At 40.9% G+C, this 20536-nt stretch overlaps 1 protein-coding gene across 2 annotated transcripts in view; it reads right to left on the reverse strand.

The window, feature by feature from the left end:
• LOC148518721 (CAP-Gly domain-containing linker protein 3) overlaps positions 1–14239 on the reverse strand; it is a 101204-nt gene extending 86965 nt beyond the window's left edge. For both annotated transcript variants that reach the window (XM_088477040.1, XM_088477039.1), the window contains exon 1: positions 14047–14239. The gene's annotated coding sequence lies outside the window, so the exon portion shown is untranslated. The remainder of the gene's footprint in view (positions 1–14046) is intronic.
• Between the last annotated feature and the right edge of the window lie 6297 nt (positions 14240–20536).

Genomic DNA, 20536 nt, shown 5'->3' on the forward strand with positions numbered 1-20536 from the left:
ATTCTCCCCCTGTATAATACCCCTGCATATCTACCTACCTATATTCCCCTTCTGTATAATATCCCTGCATATCTAACAATCTATACCCCCTCTGTATAATACCCCTGCATATCTACCTATCTATATCCCCCCCTGTATAATACTCCTGCATATCTACCTATCTATATTCCCCCTCTGTATAATATCCCTGCATATCTACCAATCTATAGCCCCCTCTGTATAATACCCCTGCATATCTACCTATCTATATTCCCCCTCTGTATAATACCCCTGCATATCTACCAATCTATACCCCCCCTGTATAATTCCCATGCATATCTATATTCCCCTTCTATATAATATCGCTTGTATGTCTATCTAAATACCCCTATATATATTTCCCCTGCATAACTATCTGTATTCCCCCTATATATTATTCCCCTACACATCTACCTATCTATATTCCCCCTCTGTATAATATCTCTGCACATCTACCTATCCATATTCCCCCTCTGTATAATACACCTGCATATCTACTTATCTATATTCCCCCTGTATAATAGCCCTGCATATCTACCTATCTATATGCCCCATCTGTATAATATCCCTGCATATCTACCAATCTATCCCCCCCTCTGTATAATACCGCTACATATCTACCTATCTGTATTCTCCCCCTATATAATACCCCTGCATATCTACCTAGCTATATTCTCCCTCTGTATAATATCCCTGCACATCTACCTATCTATATTCCCCCCCTGTATAATACCCCTGCATATCTACCTATCTATATTCCCCCTGTGTATAATACCCCTGCATATCTACCTATCTATATTCCCCCTGTGTATAATACCCTGCATATCTACCTATCTATATTCACCCCTGTACAATACCCCTGCATATCTACCAATCTATACCCCCCTCTGTATAATTCCCCTGCATATCTACCTATCTATATTCCCCTTCTGTATAATATCCCTGCATATCTACCTATCTAAATTCCCCTTCTGTATAATACCCTGCATATCTACCTATCTATATTCCCCTTCTGTATAATATCCCTGCATATCTACCTATCTAAATTCCCCTTCTGTATAATACGCCTGCATATCTACCTATCTATATTCCCCCTCTGTATAATACTGCTGCATATCTACCTATCTATATTCCCCCCTGTATAATACCCTGCATATCTACCTATCTATATTCACCCCTGTACAATACCCCTGCATATCTACCAATCTATACCCCCCTCTGTATAATTCCCCTGCATATCTACCTATCTATATTCCCCTTCTGTATAATATCCCTGCATATCTACCTATCTAAATTCCCCTTCTGTATAATATCTCTGCACATCTACCTATCTATATTCCCCCTCTGTATAATACCCCTGCATATCTACATATCTATATTCCCCTTCTGTATGATATCCCTGCATATCTACCAATCAATACCCCCCTCTATATAATACCCCTGCATATCTACCTATCTATATTCCCCTTCTGTATAATATCCCTGCATATCTACCTATCTATATTCCCCTTCTGTATAATATACCTTCATATCTACCAATCTATACCCCCTCTGTATAATACCCCTGCATATCTACCTATCTATATTCCCCTTCTGTATAATATCCCTGCATAGCTACCAATGTATACCCCCTCTGTATAATACCCCTGCATATCTACCTATCTATATTCCCCCCTGTATAATACCCCTGCATATCTACCTATCTACTGTATATTCCCCTTCTGTATAATATCCCTTCATATTTACGAATCTATACCCCCTCTGTATAATACCCCTGCATATCTACCTACCTATATTCCCCCTCTGTATAATACCCCTGCATATTTACTAATCTATACCCACTCTGTATAATTCCCATGCATATCTATATTCCCCTTCTATATAATATCGCTTGTATGTCTATCTATATCCCCCTTTATATATTTCCCCTGCATACCTATCTGTATTCCCCCTATATATTATTCCCCTACACATCTACCTATCTATATTCCCCCTCTGTATAATACCCCTGCATATCTACTTATCTATATTCCCCCTCTGTATAATACCCCTGTATATCTACCTATCTATATCCCCTATCTGTATAATATCCGTGCATATCGACCAATCTATACCCCCATCTGTATAATATCCCTGCACATCTACCAATCTATATTCCCCCTCTGTACAATACCCCTGCATATCTACCTATCTATATCCCCCCCTGTATAATAGCCCTGCATATCTACCTATCTATATTCCCCATCTGTATAATATCCCTGCATATCTACCAATCTATACCCCCCTCTGTATAATACAGCTGCATATCTACCTATCTATATTCTCCCCTATATAATACCTCTGCATATCTACCTAGCTATATTCTCCCTCTGTATAATATCCCTGCACATCTACCCATCTATATTCCCCCCTGTATAATACCCCTGCATATCTACCTATCTATATTCCCCATCTGTATAATATCCCTGCACATCTACCTATCTATATTCCCCCTCTGTTTAATACCCCTGCACATCTACCTATCTATATTCCCCCCTGTATAATACCCCTGCATATCTACCTATCTATATTCCCCAATTGTATAATATCCCTGCATATCTACCTATCTATATTCCCCTTCTGCATAATATCCTTGCATATCTACCAATCTATACCCCCTCTATATAATACTCATGCATATCTACCTATCTATATTCCCCTTCTGTATAATATCCCTGCATATCTACCAATCTATACCCCCCCTCTATATAATACCCCTGCATATCTACCTATCTATATTCCCCTTCTGTATAATATCCCTGCATATCTACCAATCTATACCCCCTCTGTATAATACCCCTGCATATCTACCTATCTATATTCCCCTTCTGTATAATATCCCTGCATATCTAACAATCTATACCCCCTCTGTATAATACCCCTGCATATCTACCTATCTATATTCCCCCCTGTATAATCTACCTATCTATATTCCCCTTCTGCATAATATCCCTGCATATCTACCAATCTATACCCCCCTCTGTATAATACCCTTGCATATCTACCTATCTATATTCCCCCTCTGTATAATACCCCTGCATATCTACTAATCTATACCCCCTCTGTATAATTCCCATGCATATCTATATTTCCCTTCTATATAATATCGCTTGTATGTCTATCTATATCCCCTTTTATATATTTCCCCTGCATACCTATCTGTATTCCCCCTCTATATTATTCCCCTACACATCTACCTATCTATATTCCCCCTCTGTATAATATCTCTGCACATCTACCTATCTATATTCCCCCTCTGTATAATACCCCTGCATATCTACCTATCTATATTCCGCCCTGTATATCTACCTATCTATATTCCCCATCTGTATAATATCCCTGCATATCTACCAATCTATACCACCCTCTGTATAATACCCCTGCATATCTACCTGTCTATATTCCCCTTCTGTATAATATCCCTGCATATCTACCTATCTATATTCCGCCCTGTATAATAGCCCTGCATATCTACCTATCTATATTCCCCTTCTGTATAATATCCCTGCATATCTACCAATCTATACCCCCCTCTATATAATACCCCTGCATATCTACCTATCTAGATTCTCCCCTATATAATACCCCTGCATATCTACCTAGCTATATTCTCCCTCTGTATAATATCCCTGCACATCTACCTATCTATATTCCCCCCTGTATAATAATCCTGCATATCTACCTATCTATATTCCCCATCTGTATAATATCCCTGCATATCTACCTATCTATATTCCGCCCTGTATAATAGCCCTGCATATCTACCTATCTATATTCCTCATCTGTATAATATCCCTGCATATCTACCAATCTATACCCCCCTCTGTATAATACCGCTGCATATCTACCTATCTATATTCTCCCCTATATAATACCCCTGCATATCTACCTAGCTATATTCTCCCTCTGTATAATATCCCTGCACATCTACCTATCTATATTCCCCCCTGTATAATACCCCTGCATATCTACCAATCTATACCCCCTCTATATAATACCACTGCATATCTACCTATCTATATGCTCCCCTATATAATACCCCTGCATATCTACAAAGCTATATTCTCCCTCTGTATAATACCCCCTGCACATCTACCTATCTATATTCCCCCCTGTATAATACCCCTGCATATCTACCTACCTATATTCCCCTTCTGTATAATATCCCTGCATATCTAACAATCTATACCCCCTCTGTATAATACCCCTGCATATCTACCTATCTATATCCCCCCCTGTATAATACCCCTGCATATCTACCTATCTATATTCCCCCTCTGTATAATATCCCTGCATATCTACCAATCTATAGCCCCCTCTGTATAATACCCCTGCATATCTACCTATCTATATTCCCCCTCTGTATAATACTCCTGCATATCTACCAATCTATACCCCCCCTGTATAATTCCCATGCATATCTATATTCCCCTTCTATATAATATCGCTTGTATGTCTATCTAAATACCCCTATATATATTTCCCCTGCATACCTATCTGTATTCCCCCTATATATTATTCCCCTACACATCTACCTATCTATATTCCCCCTCTGTATAATATCTCTGCACATCAACCTATCCATATTCCCCCTCTGTATAATACACCTGCATATCTACTTATCTATATTCCCCCTGTATAATAGCCCTGCATATCTACCTATCTATATGCCCCATCTGTATAATATCCCTGCATATCTACCAATCTATCCCCCCCTCTGTATAATACCGCTACATATCTACCTATCTGTATTCTCCCCCTATATAATACACCTGCATATCTACCTAGCTATATTCTCCCTCTGTATAATATCCCTGCACATCTACCTATCTATATTCCCCCCTGTATAATACCCCTGCATATCTACCTATCTATATTCCCCCTGTGTATAATACCCCTGCATATCTACCTATCTATATTCCCCCTCTGTATAATACCCTGCATATCTACCTATCTATATTCACCCCTGTACAATACCCCTGCCTATCTACCAATCTATACCCCCCTCTGTATAATTCCCCTGCATATCTACCTATCTATATTCCCCTTCTGTATAATATCCCTGCATATCTACCTATCTAAATTCCCCTTCTGTATAATACCCCTGCATATCTACCTATCTATATTCCCCTTCTGTATAATATCCCTGCATATCTACCTATCTAAATTCCCCTTCTGTATAATACCCCTGCATATCTACCTATCTATATTCCCCCTCTGTATAATACTGCTGCATATCTACCTATCTATATTCCCCCCTGTATAATACCCTGCATATCTACCTATCTATATTCACCCCTGTACAATACCCCTGCATATCTACCAATCTATACCCCCCTCTGTATAATTCCCCTGCATATCTACCTATCTATATTCCCCTTCTGTATAATATCCCTGCATATCTACCTATCTAAATTCCCCTTCTGTATAATATCTCTGCACATCTACCTATCTATATTCCCCTCTATATAATACCCCTGCATATCTGCCAATCTATATTCCCCTTCTGTATAATATCCCTACATATCTACCAATCTATACCCCCTCTGTATAATACCCCTGCATATCTACATATCTATATTCCCCTTCTGTATGATATCCCTGCATATCTACCAATCAATACCCCCCTCTATATAATACCCCTGCATATCTACCTATCTATATTCCCCTTCTGTATAATATCCCTGCATATCTACCAATCTATGCCCCCTCTGTATAATACCCCTGCATATCTACCTATCTATATTCCCCCCTGTATAATGCCCCTGCATATCTACCTATCTATATTCCCCTTCTGTATAATATACCTTCATATCTACCAATCTATACCCCCTCTGTATAATACCCCTGCATATCTACCTATCTATATTCCCCTTCTGTATAATATCCCTGCATATCTACCAATCAATACCCCCCTCTATATAGTACCCCTGCATATCTACCTATCTATATTCCCCTTCTGTATAATATCCCTGCATAGCTACCAATGTATACCCCCTCTGTATAATACCCCTGCATATCTACCTATCTATATTCCCCCCTGTATAATACCCCTGCATATCTACCTATCTACTGTATATTCCCCTTCTGTATAATATCCCTTCATATCTACGAATCTATACCCCCCCTGTATAATACCCCTGCATATCTACCTACCTATATTCCCCCTCTGTATAATACCCCTGCATATTTACTAATCTATACCCACTCTGTATAATTCCCATGCATATCTATATTCCCCTTCTATATAATATCGCTTGTATGTCTATCTATATCCACCTTTATATATTACCCCTGCATACCTATCTGTATTCCCCCTATATATTATTCCCCTACACATCTACCTATCTATATTCCCCCTCTGTATAATACCCCTGCATATCTACTTATCTATATTCCCCCTCTGTATAATACCCCTGTATATCTACCTATCTATATCCCCTATCTGTATAATATCCGTGCATATCTATCAATCTATACCCCCCTCTGTATAATATCCCTGCACATCTAACTATCTATATTCCCCCTCTGTACAATACCCCTGCATATCTACCTATCTATATCCCCCCCTGTATAATAGCCCTGCATATCTACCTATCTATATTCCCCATCTGTATAATATCCCTGCATATCTACCAATCTATACCCCCCTCTGTATAATACAGCTGCATATCTACCTATCTATATTCTCCCTCTGTATAATACCTCTGCATATCTACCTAGCTATATTCCCCCCTGTATAATACCCCTGCATATCTACCTATCTATATTCCCCATCTGTATAATATCCCTGCACATCTACCTATCTATATTGCCCTCTGTTTAATACCCCTGCACATCTACCTATCTATATTCCCCCCTGTTTAATACCCCTGCATATCTACCATCTATATTCCCCAATTGTATAATATCCCTGCATATCTACCTATCTATATTCCCCTTCTGCATAATATCCCTGCATATCTACCAATCTATACCCCTTCTATATAATACTCATGCATATCTACCTATCTATATTCCCCTTCTGTATATTATCCCTGCATATCTACCAATCTATACCCCCCTCTATATAATACCCCTGCATATCTACCTATCTATATTCCCCTTCTGTATAATATCCCTGCATATCTACCAATCTATACCCCCTCTGTATAATACCCCTGCATATCTACCTATCTATATTCCCCTTCTGTATAATATCCCTGCATATCTAACAATCTATACCCCCTCTGTATAATACCCCTGCATATCTACCTATCTATATTCCCCCCTGTATAATCTACCTATCTATATTCCCCTTCTGCATAATATCCCTGCATATCTACCAATCTATACCCCCCTCTGTATAATACCCTTGCATATCTATATTTCCCTTCTATATAATATCGCTTGTATGTCTATCTATATCCCCTTTTATATATTTCCCCTGCATACCTATCTGTATTCCCCCTCTATATTATTCCCCTACACATCTACCTATCTATATTCCCCCTCTGTATAATATCTCTGCACATCTACCTATCTATATTCCCCCTCTGTATAATACCCCTGCATATCTACCTATCTATATTCCGCCCTGTATATCTACCTATCTATATTCCCCCTCTGTATAATATCCCTGCATATCTACCAATTTATACCACCCTCTGTATAATACCCCTGCATATCTACCTGTCTATATTCCCCTTCTGTATAATATCCCTGCATATCTACCTATCTATATTCCGCCCTGTATAATAGCCCTGCATATCTACCTATCTATATTCCCCATCTGTATAATATCCCTGCATATCTACCAATCTATACCCCCCTCTGTATAATACCACTGCATATCTACCTATCTAGATTCTCCCCTATATAATACCCCTGCATATCTACCTAGCTATATTCTCCCTCTGTATAATATCCCTGCACATCTACCTATCTATATTCCCCCCTGTATAATACCCCTGCATATCTACCTATCTATATTCCCCATCTGTATAATATCCCTGCATATCTACCTATCTATATTCCGCCATGTATAATAGCCCTGCATATCTACCTATCTATATTCCTCATCTGTATAATATCCCTGCATATCTACCAATCTATACCCCCCTCTGTATAATACCGCTGCATATCTACCTATCTATATTCTCCCCTATATAATACCCCTGCATATCTACCTAGCTATATTCTCCCTCTGTATAATATCCCTGCACATCTACCTATCTATATTCCCCCCTGTATAATACCCCTGCATATCTACCTATCTATATTCCCCATCTGTATAATATCCCTGCATATCTACCAATCTGTACCCCCTCTGTATAATACCACTGCATATCTACCTATCTATATGCTCCTCTATATAATACCCCTGCATATCTACCTAGCTATATTCTCCCTCTGTATAATACCCCCTGCACATCTACCAATCTATATTCCCCCCTGTATAATACCCCTGCATATCTACCTATGTATATTCCCCATCTGTATAATATCCCTGCACATCTACCTATCTATATTCTCCCTCTGTATAATACCCCTGGATATCTACCAATCTATACCCCCTCCGTATAATACCCCTGCACATCTACCAATCTATACCCCCCTCTGTATAATACCCCTGCACATCTACCTATCTATATTCCCCCTCTGTATAATACACCTGCACATCTACCTATCTATATTCCCCTTCTGTATAATATCCCTGCACATCTACCTATCTATATTCCCCTCTGTATAATACCCCTGCATATCTACCTATCTATATTCCCCCCTGTTTAATAGCCCTGAATATCTACCTATCTATATTCCCCATCTGTATAATATCCCTGCATATCTACCAATCTATACCCCCCTCTGTATAATACCGCTGCATATCTACCTATCTATATTCTCCCCTATATAATACCCCTGCATATCTACCTAGCTATATTCTCCCTCTGTATAATATCCCTGCACATCTACCCATCTATATTCCCCCCTGTATAATACCCCTGCATATCTACCTATCTATATTCCCCATCTGTATAATATCCCTGCACATCTACCTATCTATATTCCCCCTCTGTTTAATACCCCTGCACATCTACCTATCTATATTCCCCCCTGTATAATACCCCTGCATATCTACCTATCTATATTCCCCAATTGTATAATATCCCTGCATATCTACCTATCTATATTCCCCTTCTGCATAATATCCCTGCATATCTACCAATCTATACCCCCTCTATATAATACTCATGCATATCTACCTATCTATATTCCCCTTCTGTATAATATCCCTGCATATCTACCAATCTATTCCCCCCTCTATATAATACCCCTGCATATCTACCTATCTATATTCCCCCCTGTATAATCTACCTATCTATATTCCCCTTCTGCATAATATCCCTGCATATCTACCAATCTATACACCCCTCTGTATAATACCCTTGCATATCTACCTATCTATATTCCCCCTCTGTATAATACCCCTGCATATCTACTAATCTATACCCCCTCTGTATAATTCCCATGCATATCTATATTTCCCTTCTATATAATATCGCTTGTATGTCTATCTATATCCCCTTTTATATATTTCCCCTGCATACCTATCTGTATTCCCCCTCTATATTATTCCCCTACACATCTACCTATCTATATTCCCCCTCTGTATAATATCTCTGCACATCTACCTATCTATATTCCCCCTCTGTATAATACCCCTGCATATCTACCTATCTATATTCCGCCCTGTATATCTACCTATCTATATTCCCCATCTGTATAATATCCCTGCATATCTACCAATCTATACCACCCTCTGTATAATACCCCTGCATATCTACCTGTCTATATTCCCCTTCTGTATAATATCCCTGCATATCTACCTATCTATATTCCGCCCTGTATAATAGCCCTGCATATCTACCTATCTATATTCCCCATCTGTATAATATCCCTGCATATCTACCAATCTATACCCCCCTCTGTATAATACCACTGCATATCTACCTATCTAGATTCTCCCCTATATAATACCCCTGCATATCTACCTAGCTATATTCTCCCTCTGTATAATATCCCTGCACATCTACCTATCTATATTCCCCCCTGTATAATACCCCTGCATATCTACCTATCTATATTCCCCATCTGTATAATATCCCTGCATATCTACCTATCTATATTCCGCCCTGTATAATAGCCCTGCATATCTACCTATCTATATTCCTCATCTGTATAATATCCCTGCATATCTACCAATCTATACCCCCCTCTGTATAATACCGCTGCATATCTACCTATCTATATTCTCCCCTATATAATACCCCTGCATATCTACCTAGCTATATTCTCCCTCTGTATAATATCCCTGCACATCTACCTATCTATATTCCCCCCTGTATAATACCCCTGCATATCTACCTATCTATATTCCCCATCTGTATAATATCCCTGCATATCTACCAATCTATACCCCCTCTGTATAATACCACTGCATATCTACCTATCTATATGCTCCCCTTTATAATACCCCTGCATATCTACCTAGCTATATTCTCCCTCTGTATAATACCCCCTGCACATCTACCTATCTATATTCCCCCCTGTATAATACCCCTGCATATCTACCTATGTATATTCCCCATCTGTATAATATCCCTGCACATCTACCTATCTATATTCTCCCTCTGTATAATACCCCTGGATATCTACCAATCTATACCCCCTCCGTATAATACCCCTGCACATCTACCAATCTATACCCCCCTCTGTATAATACCCCTGCACATCTACCTATCTATATTCCCCCTCTGTATAATACACCTGCACATCTACCTATCTATATTCCCCTTCTGTATAATATCCCTGCACATCTACCTATCTATATTCCCCTCTGTATAATACCCCTGCATATCTACCTATCTATATTCCCCCCTGTATAATAGCCCTGAATATCTACCTATCTATATTCTCCCCTATATAATACCCCTGCATATCTACCTAGCTATATTCTCCCTCTGTATAATATCCCTGCACATCTACCTATCTATATTCCCCCCTGTATAATACCCCTGCATATCTACTAATCTATACCCCCCTCTATATAATACCCATGCATATCTACCTATCTATATTCCCCCCTGTATAATACCCCTGCATATCTACCTAGCTATATTCCCCCTGTATAATACCCCTGCATATCTACTAATCTATACCCCCCTCTATATAATACCACTGCATATCTAACTATCTATATTTCCCATCTGTATAATATCCCTGCATATCTACCTATCTATATTCCCCTTCTGCATAATATCCCTGCATATCTACCAATCTATACCCCCTCTATATAATACCCCTGCATATCTACCTATCTATATTCCCCTTCTGTATAATATCCCTGCATATCTACTAATCTATACCCCCCTCTATATAATACCCCTGCATATCTACCTATCTATATTCCCCTTCTGTATAATATCCCTGCATATCTACCAATCTATACCCCCTCTGTATAATACCCCTGCATATCTACCTATCTATATTCTCCTTCTGTATAATATCCCTGCATATCTAACAATCTATACCCCCTCTGTATAATACCCCTGCATATCTACCTATCTATATTCCCCTTCTATATAATATTCCTTGTATGTCTATCTATATTGCCCTTTGTATACTTCCCCTGCATACCTATCTGTATTCCCCCTCTATATTATTCCCCTACACATCTACCTATCTATATTCCCCCTCTGTATATCCCTGCACTTCTACCTATCTATATTCCCCCTCTGTATAATACCCCTGCATATCTGCCTATCTATATTCCTTCTCAGTATAATACCCCTGCACATCTACCAATCTATATTCCCCTTTTGTATAATATCTATATTCCCCTTCTGTATAATACCTTTGGATATCTACCTATCTATATTCCCCTTCTATATAATATTCCTTGTATGTCTATCTATATTGCCCTTTGAATACTTCCCCTGCATACCTATCTGTATTCCCCCTCTATATTATTCCCCTACACATCTACCTATCTATATTCCCCCTCTGTATATCCCTGCATATCTACCAATCTACATTCCCCTTCTGTATAATACCCCTGCATATCTACCAATCTACATTCCCCTTCTGTATAATACCCCTGCATATCTACCAATCTATATTCCCCTTCTGTATAATATCCCTGCATATCTACCAATCTATACCCCTCTCTGTATAATACCCCTGCATACCTGACTATCTATATTCCCTCTCTATATAATACACCTACATACCCACTATAAATTCCCTAGATTCAATACCCTTGTATACCACCTATCTATATACCCCCTCCTGTAATATACCCCTTTATACCTGACTATATCCCCCTCTCTATATAATACACCTATATACCTATCTATATTTCCCCCTCTCTATATAATACACCTACATACCCATCTTTTTTTCCCCTAGATATAATACCCTTGTATACCACCGATCTATATACCCCCCTCTGTAATATACCCCTGCATACCTGACTATCTATATCCTCCCTTTCTATATAATACACTGACATACCCATCTATATTTCCCCTAGATATAATACCCTTGTATACCACCTATCTATATACCCCTGCATACCTGACTATCTATATCCCCCCTCTCTATATAATACACCTACATACCGATCTATATTTCCCATAGATATAATAACCTTGTATACCACCTATCTATATACATCCCCCCTCTCTATATAATACACCGACATACCCATCTATATTTCCCCTAGATATACCCCCTCTGTAATATATCCCTGCATACCTGACTATCTATATCCCCCCTTGTCTATATAATACACCTACATACCCATCTAAATTTCCCCTAGATATAATACCCTTGTATACCACCTATCTATATAGACCCCTCTGTAATATACCCCTTCATACCTGACTATCTATATTCCCTCTCTGTAAACATAATACAATAATACATACTTACCTGTCCTTGCCAGTGTATACCTACATATGTCTTTCCCTCTGTGTACCTACCCCTCAGCATACATAGTCATCTCGGTGTATAGCTTCCTATCTGTGGTTACTACAATATATACCTAACCCTGTGTATAAGTGCCCCTCTCTATTCCCCTCTGTAATCATTTAGGTCTATAAATCTCTGTGCATCTCATCTGTCTGCATAACCGTCTATACCTTTTACTCTATTACGGTGAGTGTGTGCGTGTGTGTACATATACATGTGTGTGTGATATTAATATCCCTGTCTGACAATGTATACATCTATCTTTATATAAACATGCACACCTCTGATAAATATGTGATGTGGATAGATAGATAGATAGATAGATAGATAGATAGATAGATAGATAGATAGATAGATAGATAGATAGTGAGATGATAGATAGATAGATAGATAGATAGATAGATAGATAATAGATAGTGAGCTAATAGATATATAGATAGATAGACAGATAATAGATAGACAGACAGACAAATAGATAGATAGATAGATAGATAGATAGATAGATAGATAGTGAGATAATAGATAGATAGATAGATAGATAGACATATCTATAGAGATAGATAGTGAGATGATAGATAGATAGATAGATAGATAGATAGATAGATAGATAGATAGATAGATAATAGATAGATAGTGAGCTAATAGATATATAGATAGATAGATAGATAATAGATAGACAGACAGACAGTAGATAGATAGATAGATAGATAGATAGATAGATAGATAGATAGATAGTGAGATAATAGATAGATAGATAATAGATAGATAGATAGATAGATAGATAGATAGATAGACATATCTATAGAGATAGTGAGATGATAGATAGATAGATAGATAGATAGATAGATAGATAGATAGATAGATATATCATAGTATGTATGCAGTATACCCTACATATAAAGATTGCTGTAGACCTGTGTATGTGCACAGGATTCATATCCTGGATAGTCTCCAGCAGGTAGGAAGCAGACTCACCCAGGCCTTGGTCTGATAAAGGATGCTGTCCTTGGTCCTGATTCACCTGATGCAGCTCCCCAGATAATGCTCTGTGAGAGAGGCTTCGTGTCCTGATGCTGGGTCCTCTATTCTCTGATCGTTGTGGCCGGATTAGGGTCCTGATGCTGCTCCTTCTCGTGTGATGTTTTCTCCTTTCATTCCTGCGTCACTGGGATGCTGAGGAACTGTGCAGATAATGAGAGGGAGGAGAGAAGGGAGGGTGGAGAGAGGGAGGCAGACATGGGAGGAGGGTGCAGGGGGAAACAGAAGCAGGAGAGTGGACAGCTAGGAGACAGCAAGCAATAGAGACACCTACATAAAGCATAAAGAGATCTTAAAGACATCTGCATAATGAGAGGTGTGAATACAATACTAAGTAATACATTCCTACAATAAAGAGAGAAGAGATTGACATTAACATAAAAACGAGAAGGGATAAGAGAGAGCAAGAGATACTTATAGCCGTCACTAGAGACCTGCGTGAGGCAGAGAGAGAAAGAAAGCACAACCTCTTTCAAATCTGAGTTTGCACATAGTGGAGTAGATGTACTAAGCCTTGGAGAGACATAAAGTACCAACCAGTCAGCTCCTGACTGTAATTAGTGCATCTCCCCCCATCAAGACATAGGGGAGGGTCAGAGTTATACATATGCCTGTTCGTGGAGTGGATTTTGCGTTTACGCACTGCACACGCTCCGTATTCCAAATGTACATTATTATGAGTGATGTACATTAAGTATGAGTGATGTACATTAAGTATGAGTGATGTAGCACAGTATGCATTTCAGTTGCATCTACACTTGTGACTGAATTGGTGAAATGGCGCGTTCTCACACAGGCAAAGGTCAGTACGAGAGCTGACGCATCTGGCGATTCTGCAGGGTTGTTGTACAGAAGCATACATTTACCTGTTTCCTGTAGCATCATTTGCACCAAGTCCAGGCTGGATATAAGAAGGGATGGCAATAAGCGAGTTGCGTTAAGCTTCATTCCATGCTCCAAGTAAAAAATAATATAAAAAAATGCTGCATTTAAACCAGGGGTGGGGAACCTTTTTTCTGCCGAGGGCCATTTTGATATGTATAACATTATTTGCGGGCCCGATGCAGGCCACGCTCCCTCCATGTGACGTCACACAGGACGGGGCCAAAATCGCTGGTGATTACAGCAATGCCCGAAGCATCTTGAGGATGCTCCAGGGAGCTGTAAGGGCAGCGGTGTGACCATCTGAAGCGTCCTAAGGACGCTCCAGGTGGCACTGCTGCATAGATTCTGGCTGCAGGGTGCCATTCTAGGCACCCTGCTAGCCAGATGAGGCTAACAGAGAAGAGATCAGAGAGCCAGATCAATGACTCCGCGGGCCTTATATGGCCCCCGGGACTGAGGTTCCCCATCCCTGCTCTAAACCATCGGTTCTCAGCTACAAAAGGCAAACCATCGATGTTCGATGGCCATCCCTAAGTATAAGTATCAAACTTTGAACTCGGGTTCAAACATTCTTAAGCAGATTGAGTTTATGACTCAACGCTCAGAAAGGCGTAATGGAGCGTGGCAGCGTAGGCTGACTACCGTAAGGGTGCGTTCATGCAAGTGCAGCTCATGCAGACCACAAAAGAGCCACTTATGTGTCAGGAGTTTATATCTTGCTGGTGCTCAACCCCTGATGCAAAATGCGCACTGATGGCGGTGATAATGACGACTGACAGCCACTTTTGATTGGCTGAGTATGATACCTCCCACTGATATTAGGATTACTATAGGGTGGCTGCTGCTACTTGCCATATGTAATTAATAGTTGCATTCGGTCTGCGTAAGAAAAGCAGATTCCCAATTTATTTTTATTTTCTTATAGAGGAAGACATAAGGAGGATCTTTGTATTTAACCACTCCAAAAATTCATCAGAAATTGTAAAAAAAATTTTCATGAAAGAATTTACCTAAAAACATTGGGCCTGATTCAGACCCACTCGCGAGCGGCTGTCCGCTCGCAAGTGGGTCGATGTTATGCACTGAGCATGCGCACGACGGAGGGAGCTCCGTCGTGCGCATGCGCCAGACGCGACGAGCGAAGGAAAGTCCTTCGCTCGTTGTGTCCGATCAAAGGGGGCGTGCTGTCAATGTTGATTGACAGCACGCCCCCTTTGGTGGGCGTGCCGGGGGCGTGCCTCCCTGACGGGGGCGTTCCCACGGGAACGCCTCCCGTCAGAAGCTGGCCCACTGACATCACTAGTGATGTCAGTGGGAGTGATTTTGGCTCTGATAGAGCCAAAATCACTCCGGAGCTTGCGGTTGAAAACCTCAACCGCAGGCTCCGGCTCGCAAATTCGATGGTCGCGATGGTCTCGACCATCGCGGCCATCACAAAGCACGCTCGTATAGCCTGTGGGTGGTGACCCACAGCTATACGAGCGTCCAGGAGGACGCTCCATGAAAATGGAGCCCGGCCCTCATTCAGAGCGTGCGCTCTGCTCAGAGCGTACGGCTCTGAATGAGGGCCATTGTTTTAAAAATATATTTAAAAGTATTTTATTAAGAAAAATTCCACCATGGGAGAGTTTAGCAGCACTCTGGGGACGGGTTTATCAGATCAGATTCTTTAGTTATTATCAATTTCAACCTCCTTGGAAATAGATCAATATATTTATATAATAAAACTTTATCTCACCAACCCCATTATACATATATGCCCCAATAGTGTTCACTCCCATCCTCCTTCCCTCCCCTATATGCAGAGCATAGCGGAGCAAGTAACATGTAGCTCAAAAGGGACGATCAGCCACTGGCACACCTGGAGGTTTACTTGTTGACCGATGTTCACGCAGAGTAATCCGATGCCGTGTCCTCAGACACAGCAGCAGATCACAGAAGCCATCAGGAGGCGTCTACGGCATTAGCATATTATAGCGCAGCCGCTGCGTACAAAGAGGCAGCTGCAGTGCTGACAGCGTACAACTCCGAATCTCGCCCTTAATTAGTACCTCAGTCAATTGATTTAACTGTATGTGTTCAACCATGGATATCCCTTAAACCTGGACTGTTAGGGTGCCTTGAAGACAGTGTATCTTGCCAAAATCACGCTGGGACCAGCAAATCACAACCGATTACAAATTAATCATAAGGGTATAGTGCGGGTTTTTAGAAGCGGAGCTGTTGCCCACAGCAACCAATCAGATTCTAGCTATTATCTTCTACAAGGTGCTAGATAAATGTTAAGTAGAATCTGATTGATTGCTATGGACAACACCTCCACTTCTAAAAACCCGCACTTTAGTAAATATACCCCGTAATCTTTCTTCTGGTGTAATAATGAATGGAATGAAGAAAGCACCAATCACTGCAGAGATCATCGACAATCAATAACGACTATCTAGCCCTGGCGACCGACATTATGGTTATCAGTGTGTATTTGCACCAACCCTCAGGCACTTGCGATATAACTGTTATCAGGCATATATATGCGTCTACTTGTGGGTGTGTCTCAGGGAGTGATGCAGCTGTGGACGCAGTGACAGGGTTAGGCACCACTGGGGGGGGGGTTAGGCACTAAGGAGGGGGTTAGGTTTAGGCACTAACAGGGAGGGTTAGGCTACAAGAAGGGAGGGTTAGGGGGTAGGTATACTTACCTAACCCCTGTCGGGATACCAACCATCAGGATGCCACTGTAGGTATTCTGACAGCAGGCATGCAGACAGCCAGTATTACATACCGATGGCCTCTTTTACTCATCCATGGTAGTCGGCCTGTATGACCCCCCCCCCTATGGTCACTTAGTCGGCTGATGGGGCATGCAGGAGGCAGGACGCCTTCTGCTGCATTACCATATAGGTGCTATCGCAGCTGTAATAGCAAATACGTCCGCAGCTGAATCACCCCCTCAGTTCACAATGACGCAAACACACCCTTACTGCATTAGGTCTCTTACTGCATTAGGTCTCTCCAAGCAGGAGGTGCAAGTACCATATCTCCCCACAGGTAGACGCGTACTTTTATCTCTGGACATTCGCAGTACAAATTGAAATGTGTTACGCTAAGCAAACGTCCAAACACCCTTTCCATAATCTGTATAATGCACAATTAGACAAGCAACAGCACAAAATGTTCTACCGTGGTGCTGAGTAAGTGCTCCTTGGTTCCTGCCCGCCCGTAACATATAGACTTGCATAGCAAAATGGCCACTTTCGCAGAGGAGCAGAAGTTTGCATTACAAAATAGGTGTTTTTAAACTATTCCATGGAATTTACAGAATAGACACAGCACTATTAAAGCAGTAGTTAAATTTAATTTTGAGTGCAAATTTTTAAAGTTCTTTGATGAACGAGGGTAGGGGAACTGGGGGAAGGGTAAGTTGCCATTATGACTCAATAAAAGGATTTCATTTATGCATTAGCTCTGGACTGCTGGGGATTAGGTCTCATTCTGTACTTTTAATAGACTGCTGGGTTTTTTAGGAGTAAAATTATTTTATTTTTATAAAGGGCTGGAGATATAGCAGGAGTTGGCTGGACTTTCATGTGGTGCTACTCACTGCAGGTCGCCTCTTCAGACCTCTATTCAGCACATTTCTACTTAGTGGAGGGGTCTGTAAGAGCAGACAGTAGGTGTGCACGTTAATGTACACTAGGCTCGCAGGCAGAAAACCAAGGAGTTTTGCAATGCATATCCTGTGTGCTTCATAATCGAGACTTATGGACATATTGGGCGAGATGGAATCGGGTGCAAGTTTGGAAAATGAGCGAGTATAGAGCTATACCTGCACATTTTCAGAACTCACACTATGTAATAGGGTGTGAGAACATGCAAACTCACGTTTCTCACACCCCCACAACTTACAATGGCAAAACACGCATCCAGATGTTTTGCCATTGTGAGCATACGTCAGGCAATGTAATAGAGTGCGAGTGTTTAACTCACCCCGGGCTCTGTTGAGCCTGTCCTGGTTCTTAAAATGCAGGGGACAAAATGCGTAGGGTTCCCCTTTATTTTAAGAACCAGTACAAGGCTCTGCTGAGCCGGTCCTGGTTGTGGAAATTCCGGGGGACAAAATGAGTAGGGGTCCCCTGTATCTTCCATAACCATTACCGGACTATTTTTAGCGGGGTGTAATGCCACACCCGGGGGACCCTTTCACCAGGTCCCCCGGCCAAAGCATTACACCTGACGGCTAGTCAGTGGGGAGGTGGGGTCCCCCCAATAAAGAGGGTCATCTTCTCCAGGCCTGAACTGATAGCCCAGAGCTATCCCCGGCACCCCTGGCCTGAGGGTGCCGGGTCGATTGTGTATAAAAGTGTGTGCAAAAATAGATTTAATTATATTGTCTTTTGCTGGAGAACTAGAGGTCTCTGCAAGCCTCCCCCGCATGCTGGTACTTGGAGGACCACAAGTACCAGCATGCGGTGCATTAAGGGCCCGCTGGTACCTGTAGTTCACCTGCAAAATAAATATTAAAATAACAACACAAACACCGTAAATGTAAAGTTTTATTAAAGCATACATGCACACTCACATTCATGCATACTCACCTATAATCCTTGTAGCCATTCTTTTCACCTTGTCCAGTAGAATCCACGACACCTGTAAAAAAGAAAAAAAAAATCAATACTCACCTATTCCTAGCGTACATCACATCCTCTTCGGTCCAAGTAGGCATCCACGGTATTAAAAACAAAAAAACGGCACCCGAAACCAGGTTGGACAGGAGAAAGGGTGTTTACACATACCCTTTCTCCGCGCGAATAACCGGGAACCATGTGAGTCCTGTCACTGGTGGAGCCCCCAGCCAATTGATGGGCGCCTCCGTAGGAGCTGCCCGCTGATTGGCTGTGAGCGGTCAGTCTGTCTCACACTTTCCCCCATAGACTTCAATGGAGGGAAAGCACCATTGAAGACTATGGTAGGAACCGCAAGGTTAATAGAGGTCAACCACCATCGATGGCCCACAATGTTTTTTTGTTTTTCATATAATCTGTGGCGCTTGGGCATAACTCTGCCCTCGGTGTGATCTGCAAAGCCCCATTCCCTAATCTGATTGGCTAATTGCCCAGGAACTACTAGAACAGGGCTGCCCATCTGTGTGTGAAATCATCGATGGTTTCCCTGTGGTCCCAGTAGCGTACAGAGGCGATTTCCCCAAGCACAATGCTGACGCAGTGACTGTCCTATGGCCTGTAAGCCCAGTTTACTTTCTTTTCAAGACCTGCCATTGGTCCCATTCTTCAATGAGCATCATTTACTCAGTGAATTTATTCAAATCTGCAACAACCTGTCATTAATTCACAAAATTACATTTCCAGACTTTTGCCAAATAAGATGGCATGAAAACTGTAATATAGCTTGATACAGATATTTAAAAAAAATATTCTTGTATTTGCTATCTTTGTCTTATACTGTTTTCTTAATATAAGTTTACTACGTATTTAAGCGTTTTGAGCAAAATCATTCATAAGTAGATGTTAAACATTTAGATGGAACT

This window comes from Taudactylus pleione, unplaced genomic scaffold, assembly GCF_031769625.1.
Source record: "Taudactylus pleione unplaced genomic scaffold, aTauple2 ptg000199l, whole genome shotgun sequence".
NCBI classification, from domain to species: Eukaryota; Metazoa; Chordata; class Amphibia; order Anura; family Myobatrachidae; genus Taudactylus; species Taudactylus pleione.